Source organism: Triticum urartu, chromosome 2, assembly GCF_003073215.2.
Source record: "Triticum urartu cultivar G1812 chromosome 2, Tu2.1, whole genome shotgun sequence".
Lineage (NCBI taxonomy): Eukaryota > Viridiplantae > Streptophyta > Magnoliopsida > Poales > Poaceae > Triticum > Triticum urartu.
Genome location: NC_053023.1, coordinates 30,010,246 through 30,032,261, shown reverse-complemented (window position 1 = coordinate 30,032,261; position 22,016 = coordinate 30,010,246).

Sequence of the window (22,016 nt, the reverse complement as noted above, 5' to 3'; positions counted from 1 at the left end):
AAGCCACCGAGTGAGAGGCTTGCTCACCACTCTGTAGGATTTTTTCAACTTAGGCGAGTACTGGACTACAGCTAAGCCTCCGAGTGAGAGGCTTGCTCACCACTCGGTAGGATTTTTTCAACTTAGGCGAGTACTGGACTGCAACTAAGCCTCCGTGTGAGAGGCGTGCTCACCACTCGGTAGGATTTTTTCAACTTAGGCGAGTACTGGACTGCAGCTAAGCCTCCCAGTGGGAGGCTTGCTCACCACTCGGTAGGATTTTTTTTTCAACTTAGGTGAGTACTGGACTGTAGCTAAGCCTCTGATTGAGAGGCTTGCTCACCACTCGGTAGGATTTTTTCAACTTAGGTGAGTACTGGACTGCAGGTAAGCCTCCGAGTGGGAGGCTTACTCACCACTCGGTAGGATTTTTTAAACTTAGGCGAAATGGATTCGCAGCTAAGCCCCCGAGTGAGAGGCTTGCTCATCACTCGGTAGGATTTGTTAAACTTAGGCGAAACGGATTCGCATCTAAGGCACCCACTAGGGGATTTAGAACATACAAAAAAAAGGAACAACGATCATTTACAAGACTATAAAACTGTGTCTTTGATAATTAAACTAAAGGGTATTTCTTATTACATCTCAACAGTTTGAATGCTTAAGTTTAAAATGGGCGGAGCAACTCTGCATTCCAAGCGTGTGGCTCGTCTTTCTTACGTTCGACGTTGTAGAGGTGGTACGCTCCATTGTGGGGCACTCTGGTGATGATGAAACGACCTTCCCATGTAGGGGCAAGCTTGTGTGGCCTCTGTTGATCCACTCGGAGAACCAAATCTCCTTCCTAAAATGCTCGACCTCTCACGTTTCTGGCGTGGAATCGACACAGGTCTTGCTGATAAATGGTCGATTGGATCAGAGCCACCTCTCTTTCCTCTTCCAGGAGATCAACTGCGTCTTGCCGAGCCAGTTCTGCTTCATCTTCTGAGAAGAGCTCAACTCTGGGTGCATTGTGAAGCAAGTCACTCGGAAGCACAGCTTCAACTCCAGAGACTAAGAAAAATGGAGTTCGACCAGTCGACCTATTCGGAGTCGTCCTCAAACCCCAAAGTACTGACGGAAGTTCATCGACCTAGGCGCCTGCCGCATGCTTGAGATCACGCATCAGTCGGGGTTTCAGTCCGTTTGCTCTTTCATCTTGTCCATTCGACTAGGGATGGGCGGCTGAAGCATAGTCGACTCGAGTGCCTTGGGTAGCATAGAAGGCTCTGAACTCATCCGAATCGAAGTTTGAGCCATGGTCAGTGATGATGCTGTGCGGAACACCATATCTGAATGTTAACTCTCCGATGAAACTGACCGCAGTACTGGCTTCAATACTTTTGATAGGTTTGGCTTCAATCCATTTGGTGAATTTTTCGACTACCACGAGCACATGAGTGAAGCCACTCCTACCCGTTCTTAGAGGTCCAACCATGTCCAAACCCCAAACAACGAAGGGCCAGATGAGTGGAATGGTCTTCAGTGCTGACGCGGGCTTGTGAGACATGTTTGAGTAAAACTGGCAACCTTCACATTTGTCGACTATTTCTTGTGCCATCTCATTTGCTCGTGGCCAATAAAATCCTGCTCGGTATGCTTTGTCCACAATGGTCCGAGAGGACGCATGGTGACCACAGGTCCCCGAGTGGATGTCATTGAGGATCACTCGACCTTCCTCTGGTGTTATGCATTTTTGGCTGACCCCAGCTACACTTTCTCTAAACAGCTGTCCTCTTATTACAGTAAAATCTTTGGATCGGCGGATGATCTGTCGGGCCTCTTCTTTGTCTTCTGGGAGTTCCTTCCTCAGGATGTACGCAATGTACGACACTGTCCAGTCGGGAGTGATGACCAAAACCTCCATGATCAAGTCGACCATGGCTGGGACTTCGACTTTAGTTGGATCAGTGGTGCTCTTTGGTTGCGAGGGCTCTTCAGTGAAAGGATCTTCCTGGACTGAAGGTGTATGAATATGCTCCAAAAACACATTACTGGGAATGGCTTCTCTCTTGGAACCTATCTTCGCCAAATCATCCGCCGCTTGATTTTTCAGTCGGGGTATATGGTGGAGTTCTAAACCCTCAAACTTCTTTTCTAACTTTCTGACCGCATTGCAATAGCTAGTCATAGCTGGGCTTCTGACGTCCCACTCTTTCATTACTTGATTCACCACCAAATCTGAGTCGCTGTATACCATGAGGCGACAGATGCACAGTGAAATGGCCATACGCAACCCGTACAAAAGTGCCTCGTATTCAGCTTTGTTGTTGGAGGAATCGAAATAAATTTGGAGAACATAGCGGAGCTTGTAGCCTCGGGGGGATACCAATACCACCCCAGCACCGGAACCATTCAGCATCTTGGATCCATCAAAGAACAGGGTCCAGTGGTCTGAGTGAAAATCTGAGTCGGCAGTTTCTGTTTGATCCACTCGGCAAGGAAATCCACTATTGACTGGGACTTGATAGCTTTCTTTGCCTCAAACTTGATATCTAAGGGAAGGAGTTCAGTCTCCCATTTTTCCACTCAACTAGTTTCATCTCTGTTGTTCAGAATATCTGACAATGGTGTGTCACTGGCGACTGTAATGGAGTGATCAGAGAAATAATGTGCAATCTTCTTCGTGGTCATGTAAATCCCATAAACAAGCTTCTGATAATGTGGATATCTTTGCTTGGATGTAGTTAAAACTTCAGAAACATAGTATACAGGGCACTGAACTTTATAGGCTTTTCCTTCTTCTTCCCGCTCGACCATGAGTACTGTACTGACAACTTGTCTAGTGGTTGCAATGTAAAGCAGTAAAGGTTCTTTGCTGATTGGGGCAGCGAGCACCGGCTGGGTGGAAAGCAGGGCTTTGAGATCTGCAAACGCTGCATCAGCTTCACGAGTCCACTCGAACTTGTCAGATTTCTTCATCAGTCGGTAAAGAAGCAATGAATTTTCACCGAGGCGAGAGATGAATCGACTCAAGGCGGCCAAACAACCAGTAAGCTTCTGGACATCATGCACGCGCACATGGCGCTTCATCCGGAGTATGGCACCAACTTTCTCTGGGTTCGCGTCAATCCCTCGTTCGGAAACTAGGATGCCGAGTAACTTTCCGCCAGGAACTCCGAAAGTACACTTTGATGGGTTAAGCCTGATATCATATCTTCTCAGGTTGGCAAAGGTTTCAGCAAGGTCAGTCAGCAGGTCGGAACCTTTACGCGACTTGACCACAATTTCATCCATGTATGTTCCACATTCCGATTGATTTGAGTGAGCAGGCACTTCTGAATCATCCGCATGAATGTGGCCCCAGCATTCTTGAGACCGAATGGCATGGTGACATAGCAAAAGCACCCGAATGGAGTGATGAAAGCTGTTTTTATCTCATCGGGTCCATACAGTCGGACCTGATGGTATCCGGAATAGGCGTCTAGGAAAGACAAACGCTCACACCCCGCAGTCGAATCGACAATTTGGTCGATGCGAGGGAGAGGAAAATGATCTTTCGGGTTGGCCCGATTGATATGCTTGAAGTCAATGCACATGCGAAGTGAGTCATCCTTCTTGGGGACCATAACAACATTGGCGAGCCACTCAGAGTGGTAAATCTCGTGGATGAACTCAGCTGCCAAGAGCCAAGCCAGTTCCTCACCAATTGCTTTTATCTTCTGTACGGCGGACCGTCAAAGTTGTACTTTGACTGGTTTCACTTTCGGGTCGACTCGCAAACGATGCTCAACCAGTCCTATGGGTACACCCGGCATGTCAGAAGGTTTCCATGCAAAGATGTCCCAGTTCTCACGGAGGAACTGGGTGAGCGCTTCTTCCTATTTGCTGTCGAGTGAAGTTGAAATATGAGTAGGAGCAGCATTAGGATCGGTCGGGTGAATATGAATCGGCTTGGTTTCACCAGACGACTGAAATGCAGAATCAGTGGCAGGCTTCTTGGAGCGCAGCAAATCACTCGGATCTGCATTTTTCTGGTACTCTTGCATTTCGACTGCCGCCATTTGTGCATCGGCAATTTTTGAGCCCTTCTGGAAGCACTCTTCTGCTTTCTACCGATTGCCAGTGATAGTGATCACTCCTCTGGGACTAGGCATTTTCAATTTGAGGTACACGTAACACGGTCGAGCCATGAAACGTGCATAGGCAGGCCTACCCAGAATGGCATGATAAGCACTCTCGAAATCCACTACTTCAAATGTCAACTTTTCTTTGCGGTAATTCTTGGAATCACCAAAAACCACATCAAGGGCGATCTGGTCAAGTGACTCAGCTTTCTAGCCGGGTATAATGCCATGGAAACTCATATTACTTTCGCTGAGCTTGGACATCGGAATCCCCATTCCCTTCAAGGTTTCAGCATAAAGGATATTCAAGACGCTACGACCATCCACCAGCACTTTAGTCAGTCGAGTGCCTTCAACAACTAGGTCGACCACCAACGCTTGCCTCCCAGGGGTGGCTATACGTGCTGGATGGTCAGACTGGTCGAATGTGATGGTAGTCTGGGACCACTTCAAATACCTTGGTGTTACCGAAGCAACCATGTTCACTTCCCTGTTGATAACTTTCAATCGACTTTTGCTCTCAACATCAGCAAAAATCATCAGAGTGGAGTTGATGTTGGGAAAACCGTCATCATCCTCTTCCTTGTCCTCATCCTTGTCTGACTCCTTTTCCTTCTCCTTGGGCTGCTTCTCTCGGAATTGCTGGATCAAGAGTCGACATTGCCGAGTTGTGTGCTTGGGATAAATCAAATTACCCTCTTCATCTTTCTTGGTGTGAATGTGACACGGCAAATCCAACACATCATTTCTGTCTTGATCTTTCACTTTCTTGGGATTCCAAGGCCCCTTGGGCTTCCCCTTGAACTTCCCTTGAGCCACAACTAAGGCTTCACCAGGAGCAACTAGCTTGGCCTTACGCTTCTGTTTCCGATTGGAAGTACCTCCACCGGTGTCCTGGGCGACTGTTTTGTGCTTGCCACTCCGGAGTCGGTCTTCCTCTTCGTTGTTAGCGTATTTGGTGGCGATCTCCATCATCCGAGTCAGAGCCATATCTCCTGTCCGACCGAATTTCAGATTCAACTCCCGATACTTAACGCCTTCCTTGAAGGCACAGATTGCTTGGTGATCTGACACATTCTCCACCGTATGGTGTAACGTGATCCATCTCTGGATATAGTCCCTCAAGGTTTCATTCGGTTTCTGTACACAACAATGCAATTCTGTCAACCCTGCTGGTTGCTTGCAAGTACCCTCAAAAGTTCTAACAAACACTCTGGAGAGTTCCTCCCAACTGTATATGCTACCAGGCGCCAACTGGTTCAGCCACGCCCTGGCCGAGCCTTCCAACATGAGAGGGAGGTGCTTCATTGCCACTTCATCATTGCCACCACCAATTTGCACAGCCACTCGGTAATCTTCAAGCCAAGTGTCAGGCTTAGACTCACCGGTGAACTTGCTGACTCCAGTCACCAACCTGAAGTTGGGAGGAATCACTGCGGCCCTGATGGCTCTGCTGAAGCACTCGGGACCGGAGACGTGCACTCTCCTGCCAGTCGGATAATCTCTGTCATGACCTTCTCTATGCGCTCTGTTCCTGTCGACTACACCTTGAACGAGAATAGATCTTGCATCGAAGCCTGGCTCCCTTGGGTCGACTGGTACTCTTCGCTCGCCGCTGTGGGGGTGCCGGTCATCCTGCCGCCAAGGCACGTATGACCCACTCATCGGAGGAGGCGTGGGCACTCGACGACAGTCATCGTGGTCGAGTCGGTGATCATACTACTCGCGGTTCCTGTACTGATCCTGCCGGTGCCCACGTCCTTCACGCCGCGGAGGCGATCTTGGGCTGTGAGCCGACTAGACCGTGTCCGCCACCACAGACCTGTTATGAATCCTATTCCGCGACTGAGATATTGTTGTATTCTGTTCTCCAGCCGCTCGAAGCAAGGCCCGGATCTGCATCAAACCCCTGCCTGCCTCTGACTGGGAGGGCTGGATTGACTCTGCTATTCGGGCTGCGGCTGTGAGATTTTCGGTCGGAGTGCGGTATACCAGAGTTTGAGGCGGAAAAAGCTACCGTCGACTGGATTCAGGGATCCGCTGCCGAGCACGCTCGCCGAGTGCATGCTGCAGGTTCTCCAGTCGAGTGTGCTCAGCCAAGTTGGCCAGGCGCGCTTTCTCCAAGGCCCGGGCCTCGTGGGTTTGTCCAACGATAGGAGTGTGAAGTGCATCCATGTTACGGCGGCGAAGCTTGATGACCCACAAGTATAGGGGATTTATCACAGTCCTTTCGATAAGTAAGAGTGTCGAACCCAACGAGGAGCAGAAGGAAATGATAAGAAGTTTTCAGCAAGGTATTCTCTGCAAGCACTGAAATTATAGGTAACAGATAGTTTTGTGATAAGATAATTTGTAGCGAGCAACAAGTAACAAAAGTAAATAAAGTGCAGCAAGGTGGCCCAATCCTTTTTGTAGCAAAGGACAAGCCTGGACAAATTCTTATATCGAGAAAAGCGCTCCCGAGGACACATGGGAATATCGGCAAGCTAGTTTTCATCACGTTCATATGATTCACGTTCGGTACTTTGATAATTTGGCATGTGGGTGGACCGGTGCTTGGGTACTTTCCTTACTTGGACAAGCATCCCACTTATGATTAACCTCTATTGCAAGCATCCGCAACTACAAAAAAAGTATTAAGGTAAACCTAACCATAGCATGAAACATATGGATCCAAATCAGCCCCTCACGAAGCAATGCATAAACTAGGGTTTAAGCTTCTGTCACTCTAGCAACCCATCATCTACTTATTACTTCCCAATGCCTTCCTCTAGGCCCAAATAATGGTAAAGTGTCATGTAGTCGACGTTCACATAACACCACTAGAGGAGAGACAACATACATCTCATCAAAATATCGAATGAATACCAAATTCACATGACTACTAATAGCAATACTTCTCCCATGTCCTCAGGAACAAACGTAACTACTCACAAAGCATATTCATGTTCATAATCAGAGGGGTATTAATATGCATATAGGATCTGAACATATGATCTTCTACCAAATAAACCAACTAGCATCAACAACAAGGAGTAATTAACACTACTAGCAACCCACAGGTACCAATCCCAGACTTAGAGACAAGAATTGGATACAAGAGATGAACTAGGGTTTGAGAGGAGATGGTGCTGGTGAAGATGTTGATGGATATTGACCCCCTCCCAATGAGAGGATCATTGGTGATGACGATGGCGATGATTTCCCCCTCCTGGAGGGATGTTTCCCCGGCAAAACAGCTCTGCCAGAGCCCTAGATTGGTTCCGCCAAGGTTCCGCCTCGTGGCGGCGGAGTCTAGTCCCGAAAGCTTGCTTATGATTTTTTCCTCAACGAAAGACTCCATATAGCAGAAGATGGGCATCGGAGGGCCACCAGGGGGCCCACGAGGCAGGTGGGCGCGCCCAGGAGGGTAGGGCGCGCCCCCACCCTCGTGGCCAGGGTGTGCCCCCTCTGGAACTTCTTGCGCTCAATATTTTTTATATATTCTGAAAATGACTTCCGTGAAGTTTCAGGACTTTTGGAGCTGTGCAGAATAGGTCTCTACTATTTGCTCCTTTTCCAGCCCAGAATCCTAGTTGCCGGCATTCTCCCTCTTTATGTAAACCTTGTCAAATAAGAGAGAATAGGCATAATTATTGTGACATAATGTGTAATAACATCCCATAATGTAATAAATATCAATATAAAAGCATGATGCAAAATGGACGTATCAACTCCCCCAAGATTAGACCTCGCTTGTCCTCAAGCGAAAGCCAAAATCGAAAAATATGTCCACATGTTTAGAGATAGATGTGTCGATAAAAATAAAATATGGACATGAGGGCATCATGATCATTCTTAGAACAACAAATTATATAATTTTTGTCATATGATCTCTTATGCTAGAGTAACAATTCAAGCACGATTTCAAGTATGAATCATAACCTTCATTGAAAACTAACAAACTATAATCTCAGTCATTGGAGCAATTGCAATTTATCATAACATAGGAAAGAGTCAATGTAAGAGCTTTTCAGCAAGTCTACATACTCAACTATCATATAGTCTTTCACAATTGCTAACACTCACGCAATACTTATGGGTATGGAGTTTTAATCGGATACAGAGAAAGATAGGGACTTATAGTTTTGCCTCCCAACGTTTTACCTCAACGGTAATGTCAACAATAATAGTTCATGAAAACTCACATCCAATTAGTCATATATACCAGGATCTTTCCAACATGTTGTGCTTGCCAATAGATAAAATGTAAAAAGGAAGGGTGAAGATCACCATGACTCTTATGCAAGGTAGGAGATAAAAGTAAAAGATAGGCCCTTCGCAGAGGGAAGCAAAGGTTAGCATGCACTTTTATGGTTGGTTGCACAAAATCTTAATGCGAAAGAATGTCACTTTATATTGCCACTTGTGATATGGACCTTTATTATGCAGTCTGTCGCTTTTATTTCTTCCATATCACACGATCGTATAAAGTTATTTTCTCCCACACTAATAAGTCATACATATTTAGAGGGCAATTTTTATTCCTTGCACCGATGACAACTTACTTGAGGGATCTTACTCAATCCATAGGTAGGTATGGTGGACTCTCATGGCAAAACTGGTTTAAGGGTGTTTGGAAGCACAAGTTGTATCTCTAGTTGGTGCAAAGATTTGGCTAGCATGAGAGGGAAATGCAAGCTCAATCATGTTGGATGATCCATGACAATATAATTGATCTCAGATGTAAGAAAACATAACCCATCACGTTGTCATATTTTAATGAGTGCTCACAATCATAAAAGATTTCCAAGATAGTGTATTTATATGCGAAGACCTCTCTTTCTTTATTACTTCATATTAATTGCAACGATGACCAAAACTATGTTTGTCAACTCTCAACAACTTTTATTCATCATACTCTTTATATGTTAGCTCATTACTCTCCATAAGATCCTTATGATCTCTTTGTTTCTTTTTATTCTTTTTCCTTTTTCTTTTTTCACTCAAGATTATGACAAAATAATCAAGCCCTTGACTCAACACTAATCTTTATTATATATAGCTCACGGACTCGATTACATAGAAGGATCATAAAGAAAAACTCACAACTAGATCATACTAAAACTTTATGCTACTAGATCAAGATATTACCAAAAGGATCGAACTAAGAAAAACGGTAAAGATAAAAGTGATGGTGATACGATACCGAGGCACTCCCCCAAGCTTGGCAGTTGCCAAGGGGAGTGCCAATACCAGATACTCAGTTCTTCTTTGTTGGTGAAGAAGGTGGAGATGTTGATGATGGATAGTCACACATCGAGCGTAGGAGGTCCTCCAACTTGCGGATAATTCCCTTGAGTGCGATGATATGGTCCTTCAACAAAATATTTTCACGTGTGAGATACTTTTTTTGTATACGGGCTAACTCAATCATCTTGAAAGACTCGATCTCGGTTGGGGTAAGAAGATTGTGATCAAGTTGAAGGATGTCTTCTGCTGCTGCAACTTGGTCCTCCGTGGTCTTCTTGATCCCTTCATCCTTGTTGATCTCCATAGGTTCTTCCCTCTTCAGCTCTATCTTCATTAGCCAAGCATCGTTGTCACCATTGTTGGAGGGGAGAGACGACATAATGCCTGGCCTTGACAATCCTGAGAGAAAACAACTCGAAATAAAGACAAGAGATATTTGTGTGATACGGTGGTCAAAACCTTCGGGAGATTATATAATGAATTTTTACCGACCAAAATACGTAACGTGTATGAAAACAGAGTCCGGAGAGCGCACGAGGTGCCCACGAGGTAGGTGGCACGCCCAGGGGGGTAGGGCGCGCCCTCCACCCTTGTGGAGCCCTCGTGTCCTTCCCGGACTGCTTCTTATTTTTCTATTTTTCTAAATATTCCAAAACGGAGAAAAATTGACATTAGAACTGTTTTGGAGTCGGTTTACTTACCGTACCACATACCTATTCCTTTTCGGAGTCTGAAACGTTCCGAAAAGTGTCCCTTATGTATTCCTCTGGGGTTACGGTTTCAATAATGTTGGTTTCAACATTTATAGGATTAGCTGAGATATAATGTTTGATTCTTTGACCGTTTACCACCTTCGGATTTGTACCTTCGAAGTTGTTGATTTTTATTGCACCAGAACGATAGACCTCCTCGACAACGTAAGGACCTTCTCATTTAGAGAGAAGTTTTCCTGCAAAAAATCTTAAACGAGAGTCGTATAACAATACATAGTCACCTACATTTAACTCACGCTTTTGTATCCTTTTGTCATGCCATCTTTTAACTTTTTCTTTAAACAATTTGGCATTCTCATAGGCTTGGGTTCTCCATTCGTCAAGTGAGCTAATGTCAAATAACCTCTTCTCACCGGCAAGATTGAAATCATAATTGAGCTCTTTAATAGCCCAATAAGCCTTATGTTCTAGTTCAAGGGGTAAGTGACATGCTTTTCCATAAACCATTTTATACGAAGACATACCCATAGGATTTTTATATGCAGTTCTATAGGCCCATAATGCATCATCAAGTTTCTTGGACCAATTCTTTCTAGATCTATTAACAGTCTTTTGCAGAATTAATTTGAGTTCTCAATTACTCAATTCTACTTGACCACTAGATTGTGGGTGATAAGGAGATGCAATTCTATGAATAACATCATATTTAGCAAGCATTTTACGGAATGCACCATGAATAAAATGTGAACCACCATCAGTCATTAGATATCTAGGGACTCCAAAGCTCGGAAAAATAACTTCTTTAAGCATCTTAATAGAGGTGTTATGATTAGCACTACTAGTTGGAATAGCTTCTACCCACTTAGTAACGTAATCAACAGCAACTAAAATATGTGTATATCCATTAGAGGCAGGAAAAGGTCCCATATAATCAAAGCCCCAAACATCAAATGGTTCAATAAAAAGTGAATAATTCATAGGCATTTCTTGATGTCTACTAATATTACCAATTCTTTGACATTCAACACAAGATAAGACAAACTTACGGGCATCCTTGAAGAGAGTAGGCCAATAAAAACCGGATTGCAATACCTTATGTGCAGTTCTATCTCCAGCGTGGTCTCCTCCATAAGCTTCGGAGTGACACTTGCGTAGGATCTGTTCCTGTTCATGATCAGGTACACAACGTCTAATAACACCATCTGCTCCTTTATAAAGATGTGGGTCATCCCAAAAGTAATGTCTTAAATCATAGAAAAACTTTTTCTTTTGCTGGTATGTGAAACTAGGTGGTATAAATTTAGCAACAATGTAATTAGCATAATCAGCATACCATGGAGCAGTGTGAGAAGCATTTATGACATTTAATTGTTCATCAGGAAAGCTATCATCAATAGGTAGTGGGTCATCAAGAACATTTTCTAACCTAGACAAGTTATCTGCAACGGGGTTCCCAGCTCCCTTTCAATCAATAATATGCAAATCAAATTCTTGTAGCAAGAGAACCCATCTAATAAGTCTAGGTTTAGCATCTTTCTTTTCCATAAGATATTTAATAGCAGCATGATCCGTGTGAATAGTTACTTTAGAATCAACAATATAAGGTCTGAACTTATCACAAGCAAATACAACTGCTAAGAATTGCCTTTTAGTTGTAGCATAATTCTCCGGGCATTGTCTACAGTTTTACTAGCATATTGAATAACATTTAATTTCTTATCAACTCTTTGCCCTAGAACATCACCTACAACATAATCACTAGCATCACACATAATTTCAAAAGGTAAATTCCAATCAGGTGGCTAAACAATAGGTGCAGAGATCAATGCTTTCTTAATTATTTCAAATGCTTCTACACAATCATTATCAAAGACGAACGGTATGTCTTTTTGTAATAAATTAGTCAGAGGCCGAGAATTTTTTGAGAAGTCCTTAATGAACCTCCTATAAAAACCGGCATGACCAAGGAAACTTCTTATACCTTTGATGTCTTTGGGACACGACATCTTTTCAATAGCATCAACTTTAGCTTTATCAACTTCAATGCCCCTTTCAAAAATTTTGTGCCCCAAGACAATACCTTCATTAACCATAAAGAGGCATTTCTCCCAATTCAAGACAAGGTTAGTTTCTTCACATCTCTGCAAAACTCGATCAAGGTTGCTTAAGCAATCATCAAAAGAGGATCCATAAACGGAGAAATCATCCATGAATACCTCACATATCTTTTCACAAAAATCAGAAAATATGTATCCATCATGCATCTTTGAAAGGTAGCAGGTGCATTACGTAAACCAAAAGGCATACGTCTATAAGCAAAAGTACCGAAAGGGCAAGTAAAAGTGGTCTTAGATTGATCATCAGCTGATACAAGTATTTGATAGAAACCAGAATAACCATCTAGAAAGCAAAAATGTGTATGTTTGGATAATCTTTCTAGCATTTGATCAATAAAAGGTAAGGGGTAATGATCTTTTTTAGTAGCCTTATTTAATTTGTGGAAATCAATTACCATCCTATAACCTGTAATAATTCTTTGTGAAATTAATTCACATTTATCATTAGGAACGACAGTAATACCTCCCTTCTTAGGAACACAATGGACAGGACTTACCCACTGACTATCAGCAACGGGATAAATTATACCTGCCTCAAGGAGCTTTAGTATTTATTTTCTTACCACTTCTTTCATCTTAGGATTCAGCCGTCGTTGATGATCAATAACTAGTTTGGCATCTTTCTCCAAATTTATTTTGTGTTGACATAGAGTGGGACTATGCCCTTAAGATCATCAAGAGTATATCCAATAGCAGCACGGTGCTTCTTTAGAGTTTTCAATAATTTTTCTTCCTTCTTCTCTGAAAGGTTAGCACTAATAATAGGATATATATTATTTTCATCAAGATAAGCATATTTAAGATTATCAGGCAAATGTTTAATATCAAACACGGGATAACCCTTGGGTCGAGGAGGATCCCCTAAGATTTCAATAGGCAAGTTATGTTTCAGAATAGGTCACTGTTTAAAGAACACTTCATCTATTTCCCTTCTTTCATTCATATACATATCATTTTCATGGTCTAGCAAGTATTGTTCTAAAGGATCACTAGGAGGTACGACAATGAAGCAAGACCAATGATTTCATCTTTACTAGGCAATTCTTCTTCACGGTGTTGTCTACGAATTTAGAAAAGTTGAACTCATGAGACATATCACCTAAACCAATACTAATAACATCCTTTTTGCAGTCTATCCTAGCATTAACAGTGTTTAAGAAGGGTCTACCAAATATAATGGGACAAAAGCTATCTTGTGGGGAACCAAGAACAAGAAAATCAGCAGGATATTTAGTTTTCCCACACAAGACTTCAACATCTCTAACAATCCCAATTGGTGAAATAGTATCTCTATTGGCAAGTTTAATTGTGACATCAATTTCTTCTAACTCAACAGGTGCAATATCATGCATAATCTCGTTGTACAAGTCAATAGGTATTGCACTAGCACTAGCACCCATATCACACAAGCCATGATAACAATGATCTCCTATTTTAACAGAAATGACAGGCATGCCTACCACAGGTCTGTGTTTATCTTTAGCACAAGGTTTAGCAATTCTAGCAGTTTCATCACAGAAATAAATAACATGCCCATCAATATTATCAGCCAAGCTATCCTTAACAACAGCAATATTAGGTTCTACTTTAACTTGCTCAGGAGGTGTATAGGTTCTAATATTGCTTTTACGAACCATAGTTGAAGCTTTAGCATGATCTTTTATCCTAACAGGAAAAGGTGGTTTCTCAACATAAGCAGTAGGAACAATAGGATCATTATAAGTGATAGTCTTTTCTTCAACTTTAATAGGTGCATCTACTTTTACTTCTATGGGAGGATGATATTTAAACCACTTCTCTTTTGGGAGATCAATATGAGTCGCAAAAGATTCACAGAAAGAAGCTACTATCTCAGAGTCAAGTCCATATTTAGTGCTAAATTTATGGAAAACATCGGTATCCATAAAAGATTTAACACAATCAAACTTAGGTGTCATACCTGACTCCTTACCCTCGTCGAGATCCCAATCTTCAGAGTTCCCTTTAATTCTTTCCAATAAATCCCATTTGAATTCAATAGTCTTCATCATAAAAGAGCCAGCACAAGAAGTATCGAGCATGGTGCGGTTGTTATCAGAAAGCCGAGCATAAATTTTTTGAATAATCATCTCTCTTGAGAGCTCATAATTGGGGCATGAATATAACATTGATTTAAGCCTCCCCCAAGCTTGAGTGATGCTTTCTCCTTCGCGAGGCCAAAAATTATATATATAATTACGATCACCATGAACAAGATGCATAGGATAAAACTTCTGATGAAATTCCAATTCCAATCGTTTGTAGTTCCATGATCCCATATCATCACATAGCCTATACCATGTCAATGTGTCTCCCTCCAAAGCTAAAGGGAAGACCTTCTTCTTGATAACATCATCAGGCATACCTGCAAGCTTAAATAATCCACAAACTTCATCCACATATATTAGGTGCTCATCAGGATGTAATGTTCCATCTCCTGCAAAAGGATTAGCTAGCAGATTTTCTATCATACCAGAAGGAATTTCAAAGCAGAAATTTTCATTTTCAGTAGGTTCAGTAGGTTTAGTAGGTTGAGGACCAACTCTTTGCTCTACTGGTCGGGGTGAAGATACCCCAAACAAGCCCCTCAGAGGATTACTTTCCATAGTAACAAGTGACAGTAAATTTCAGCACACTATATAAAATTTTCCTTACCAAATTCCACCTACCAAAGGTGCTTCACTCCCCAGCAACGGCGTCAGAAAAGAGTCTTGATGACCCACAAGTATAGGGGATCTATCGTAGTCCTTTCGATAAGTAAGAGTGTCGAACCCAACGAGGAGCAGAAGGAAATGATAAGCAGTTTTCAGCAAGGTATTCTCTACAAGCACTGAAATTATAGTTAACAGATAGTTTTGTGATAAGATAATTTGTAGAGAGCAACAAGTAACAAAAGTAAATAAAGTGCATCAAGGTGGCCCAATCCTTTTTGTAGCAAAGGATAAGCCTGGACAAATTCTTATATAGAGAAAAGCGCTCCCGAGGACACATGGGAATATCGGCAAGCTAGTTTTCATCACGTTCATATGATTCACGTTCGGTACTTTGATAATTTGGCATGTGGGTGGACCGGTGCTTGGGTACTTTCCTTACTTGGAAAAGCATCCCACTTATAATTAACCTCTATTGCAAGCATCCGCAACTACAAAAAAAGTATTAAGGTAAACCTAACCATAGCATGAAACATATAGATCCAAATCAGCCCCTTACGAAGCAACGCATAAACTAGGGTTTAAGTTTCTGTCACTCTAGCAACCCATCATCTACTTATTACTTCTCAATGCCTTCCTCTAGGCCCAAATAATGGTAAAGTGTCATGTAGTCGACGTTCACATAACACCACCAGAGGAGAGACAACATACATCACATCAAAATATCGAACGAATACCAAATTCACATGACTACTAATAGGAAGACTTCTCCCATGTCATGAGGAACAAACGTAACTTCTCACAAAGCATATTCATCTATCTATCTATCTATCTATCTATCTATATCTATCTATCTATCTATCTATCTATCTATATCTATCTATACCTCTATCTATCTATCTATCTATCTATACCTATACTAATCCTAGACTTCCTACAAATTCCCACGTTAATTAGTAATTAGGGACCGTTAATCTGGTGGGGCCGAGTTATAACGGTGTAGATTAACCCATGGAAGTAATCGTTGAACAAAAAACACATCATTAAAAATTCAGAATAAATAAACCGTCCATACCTAATCTAAAATCCAAGCACCCCGTTCTCTAACCTAGCCGCCACCCTTCCTCTCCTCAGTTGTGGATGCTAATCACGTCTAGCCAGCATGTCCTCTAACCCAGCCAGGGCCTGACATGGTTGACATGAACACGCACGTGCGCTGCCTCCTTGATCGAACTTGCACCTGATCTTTGCGACTTGAGCTTAGAGCAAGAAATCTGAGGGGATGGCAACGGCATGGCATGGGGAGAAAAGAAAAAAGAACATGTAAACAATCTGAATTTTCCAGATGGGAAATTGGATCGTATCTACTTGGGGTTCTATTTTCACAACCGATGCAGGGCAGGACTCTTTGCTTGAAGTAATCTTGACGTATTATACACCATGGCCTCTTCAAATTCAGAATAAATAAACCTCCAGACCTAATCTAAAATCCAAGCACCACGTTCTCTAACCTAGCCGCCACCCTTCCTCTCCTCAGTTGTGGATGCTAATCACGTCTAGCCAGCATGTCCTCTAACCTAGCCAGGGCCTGACATGGTTGACATGAACACGCACGTGCGCTGCCTCCTTGATCGAACTTGCACCTGATCTTTGTGACTTGAGCTTAGAGCAAGAAATCTGAGGGGATGGCAACGGCATGGCATGGGGAGAAAAGAAAAAAGAACATGTAAACAATCTGAATTTTCCAGATGGGAAATTGGATCGTATCTACTTGGGGTTCTATTTTCACAACCGATGCAGGGCAGGACTCTTTGCTTGAAGTAATCTTGACGTATTATACACCATGGCCTCTTCCGGTTCCGAAGCAATCTTGCAGCTTGGAAATCGTCAGCTCGCCTGTCCAAACATGTCCTGTACGTACTGAGATGATCCCAGCTCTTCTTCTCTTCCTAGATGAAGAAAGATCCTTTCTGTTCCAAGGAAGCGCTGCCTTGGTGATTCAAACCAATCGTTGGAACTTGCAAATAGCCTGCCGCACACGCACTGCAACGCCGACTCGCCCTCAGGTGACCAGATCGCCAGCCCAAACATGGTGCTACAAATACAAGGTATGTGATTGATTCAACATTAGGTATAACGGCATGCATTGACATGCGCTAGAAAACAATTTCTTGGTAATTTGATCTATGTGGTTCATACATGCCCGTGGTCGCCATGGTGATGGACAAGGAACTGAAGGAAACGGGATTTTGACGAGAACAAGCAGAACTAGCTCATGTCTACAAGAATGAGGGCTACAAAAAAAATCTAAAGCATTCTTGCCTCAAAGAGATTTTCCTCTGTTGATCAGGTTTATTACTTTATTTTCTCACACTGTTAGCTGGCCAGATCGTATTAGGAGGCAGCAGCTATCCAGCGAAGAGGAGAAGCAGCAAATTCCACACCCAAGAAGAAGCAGCAGGAGCCCGTCGGGGTGAAGCACGAAGAAGCCCCCAATCCAACACCAGGGGTGAAGCAGCAGGCTGCAGGCGTCAAGGGTGGAGGAGGCCACGCCAGAGAAGGGGAAGCCCGGTGATGTGGCAGAACCTCAGCAGGATGTGAAGAGCACGAAGAAAATCCTTGGCAAAGCGAAGATCCGAGAGGTCCATCGCCAGGAAGAATCAACACGTGTCAGCAGCCGAAAATTGGGAACAAACATTCACCGGCCGCACAAGTCATCGTGGCCACCTACCTCACGCGGAAGTGCCTTCTATGGTTCTACCTGATCCACGAGAAACAGATAAACAGTGAGGCGTGTAGCCCTATGGTGGATGCTCTGCATGCTCCCTCCATGTATTGTCCTCTCCCTACCATCCTGAGACAAGATGCAAGCACCATCGTTGTGTATGCATGGAAGTCTTTGAATCTACTTTGTCTGAATTTCCTAATAGCCGCATGTTGACTCTGACCACACACTGAGCACACGTATTTTGGCTGGAACTATGTACCGTAGGTGCAGCTTTAACATGTTTTGATGGAAGTACCAACCAAGATGACATCAAGCAGCAGCGTACCCTTTGGTCTTTAACGAGGTCAGTTCAGCCCATCTTGCAAACTACGACAGCCATCAATACATTTTTTCTACTCAGGTCCAATACTTTCCTCTGCCAAACTGAATCCAACTTATTTCTTGCTGTTTGACAATGCAATCTTAAGTGTCTGATGAATTATTAACTTGCGAAGGCCTGATTTCTAATGGAATTCTCAGGAATTTGTTGAAGCGCATAATGGTAATTAAAGCAGACAGTAAGCACTGTCATATTCCTCCATGGAACCTTGCATTTATGTGTGTAATTACAAAATCACTGTGCACACGACACTTTGGTGGACGATTTTCAGACGAAGCTGTGATCGATGGCTATAGCCCCGTCGAACCAAAGTGATGAGTGGCTGTTATCATGTGTCGTGCATAAATCGGCTGCAGAATGTCGTCTGTGAAGCAGTGCTCATGTAATTATATGCAGTCTGTACATTTGTTGCTAATGCAGAACCAAATCTTTCATGTATGCCTTTTAGCCACTATTGCATTGTTATTTGCTTTAATTCGGATCATAAGTATTGTACAAAGTACAGTTTGCAGCAAAAAGGCATTACTGATTACAACCGGACAGTCGAAAAAATAGCACAACAAATTTGAAGTTATGCAATGCTTCTTCTTTTCTTCTACCTTGACATCACAGTTTCCAACGGTAATTGTTTTACGAGTGTTTCTGGTGTAGGCACTCCACCAATAATACTTAATCAGATCTTAATCATTTATGACAATATGCTTCTCAAGATTTTTCCTAATCATCCAACTTCCAAATGAGATTATCTTTATTATTTCTATGTATTGAAACAATGTTTTTTTAGCTCAGATATGTACTATTTCAGTAGTTTCTTTGGCAGGATCTGCAAGTGATATGTATATGTTATGGATTAGAAAAAGTGGTTTCATTTTTCATTTTAGTTAATTGAATCCCTACAACTGATGCTCTCAAATTCATACATTGAGTTAGTTCCAGATTTCAGACATTGCTCTCAAATTCATGGGTTGCTCCCAAATTCATACATTATTGAGTCCGTTTCAGGAAAAAAAAAGATAGTTCCAGATTTCACAAAAAGTCCATTTTACAAATATCTTCGTAACTGAACTGACCATAATCATTAGGTGTATAGAGCATTTTACGGTTTCGATTTTATAAATAATGAGTGTAACAATACTAGCGATCTTTCGATTTTGACGAGTAAATCACGTAAGGTAGAAGTGTGCCTATTTATATCACATATTGGATGGAGGTGGTGTCACTACCAAGTATCAAATGCAGCTTAGGTTCAGATAAGCTTTTTCCAAAATTAAAATACTACGAAGGGGTCACTGCTACTTCATTGGCATTTATTTTGTATTTCTTATTTATAACACATCTCATGCCTTGCAGGATCGACTTCCTTCTGATAGTGAAATTACTTCTGTTGTTCAAGTGAAAGAAACATGAAGGTATCTTAATGATCCACTAAATTATTTCTGGTAAAAGTTTGCTTCACATCCGTTGTGTAATAGGTAGAGAAATCATGGTGCTTTTCCTTTCGTCGTGTACAAATTTTTTTCCCGTCCATTACTTATTTTGTAGATAAATAATAGGGTCATTATTTGCATGCCTGGCTTTCATTCAAATAGAATTTTCACAGACAATTTAAATGCCATACCTTACTAAACTCAGATTAGCGCATCCAGCAGAGAAAGCTGTGTACTTATTCCTAACAGTACCAAATAATTTAAATTCTGAATGGTTTTCGTCAGCAACTACTGGGAGTTGTCTTTGCAATTCCACATAGTGATTAGTTATAATGTCATACATTGCACCATTTCTTTTGGTGCCGCTATTTTTGGCGAGGTCGTGAAGAAATGAAAGCTATCATTTGTCATATTACCAAAGTATGCTTTTACCTGAACAGTACTTCCTTCGCCATATATCGTCTTACTAGCCACAACAATAGCAGCTGCAATGCAGTTACTCTTATGCTCTATACAATAATATATCCTAAATGCATGGACCATATTCTTCACGAAAAAAATTGGCATTTACAATTACTAACGCCATATTTTACGGTGATATAAGGATGTATTTAAGTGGATCAGTCGCACTTCTTTTGTTGTGGGGTTAAGGATAGCAAGGATATTCTATCAGAGACCAGTGTTGTTATTGGTAGAAAATATGACGTAGCCACTAAAATTTTATTAAGATCATTGTAAGGAAAACACGTCATTTCCCCTTCCATTGATAGTTTCTCGAATTCGGGTGAGTATCTGATAATCCTGTTTCTGTATCTACAGTTCTACACGATAACAGTTGTAGGCAGCCATATTCATTTCGCTAGAGATAACACACAGTGATAAACAAACTGGGAAAGCACATGGCAGACACTATTTTTTCCTTACAAATGTACACTACTATGCATGATGTTGCATATTGACTATCATATATTTCTATTGTGCTATTTGTTAGTCATTATAAAGAGACATGGATTCAAAGCTCCTGGGATATACTATTGTCGATGGGATCAAACATGTCCTGTGATACATCCCATATAATACAACTTCATACCACACGTCCTGCACCTTTAACAAGTATGTGCTCTCGCCATTAATTTGTGGTGTGCAATTCGTATATCCCATATTTGATCAAAAGGGATTCCGTCAAGTTTGAAGCCCTATAAGTTTTTGCACAGAACCATAATCTGCCCCAGAATTAATTTCTGGTATAAATTTTTTACTTTATGTCTCAATTAACAATACATTTATTGACTGCTTCTTGAAGTTGTCTTACTAATTGGACACAATACCTTTTTGTGCAAACAGGGCCATCATCTGATAGGTAAGAATTTTCTTAGCATGAAATCATAAATGATTCTGTTAAATGTAGATTCCACCTTCTCAGGCAAAGGGAAATGTTAGGGCGACTTCAGGGAAATAGTAGATCGCCAAGAACTTTTATGGCTCCCCTGCTGCTCGGTCGTCTATATTCGAACCATCGGTCGTTGGAGATGGGGAGATAGTGAGGACGCACTAGGCAAACAATGCGCCCTGGGCAAATCATACGCAAAATCTTAAAGAATAGCCCGTGCGAATGCATGGGTTGGCGACTAGTGTTCATAATCAGAGGGGTATTAATATGCATATAGGATCTGATGATATGATCTTCCACCAAATAAAACAACTAGCATCAACTACAAGGATTAATTAACACTACTAGCAACCCACAGGTACCAATCCCAGACTTAGAGACAAGAATTGTATACAAGAGATGAACTAGGGTTTGAGAGGAGATAGTGCTGGTGAAGATGTTGATGGAGATTGACCCCCTCCCGATGAGAGGATCGTTGGTGATGACGATGACGATGATTTCCCCCTCCCGGAGGGAAGTTTCCCTGACAGAACAGCTCCGCTAGAGCCCTAGATTGGTTCCGCCAAGGTTCCACCTCGTGGCGGCGGAGTCTCGTCCTGAAAGCTAGCTTACGATTTTTTCCTCAACGAAAGACTCCATATATCAAAAGATGGGCATCGGAGGGCCACCAGGGGGCCCACGAGGCAGGGGGCGCGCCCAGGGGGGTAGGGTGCGCCCCCACCCTCGTGGCCAGGGTGTGGCCCCCCTCTCGAACTTCTTTCACTCAGTATTTTTTATATATTCTGAAAATGACTTTCGTGAAGTTTCAGGACTTTTGGAGCTGTGTAGAATAGATCTCTAATATTTGCTCCTTTTCCAGCCCAGAATCCCAGTTGCCGGCATTCTCCCTCTTTATGTAAACCTTGTAAAGTAAGAGAATAGGCATAAGTATTGTGAGATAATGTGTAATAACAGCCCATAATGTAATAAATATCGATATAAAAGCATGATGCAAAATGGACGTATCAAAGCTCTTCCCTCCGCTGCGAGGAAAGGGGCTCGGGGCGGTACTCCTCATGGACGCGCGACGGATCACCGCCACCATCACCACCGTCGTTGCGGGGGAAGCCAGGAGGACTGGGTGGTCCGTCGACCATCAAGACTTCTGCCGCGGGATCGCTGCTGTTGCATTCGGATGCGGTCTCGACGGAGCCAGTCAACAGGTCGAATAGGCCGTAGAGAGTTTCGTCAGGCTCGATTGCCGCGACGTCTGATGTGGCCGACTGGCGGGCCACCG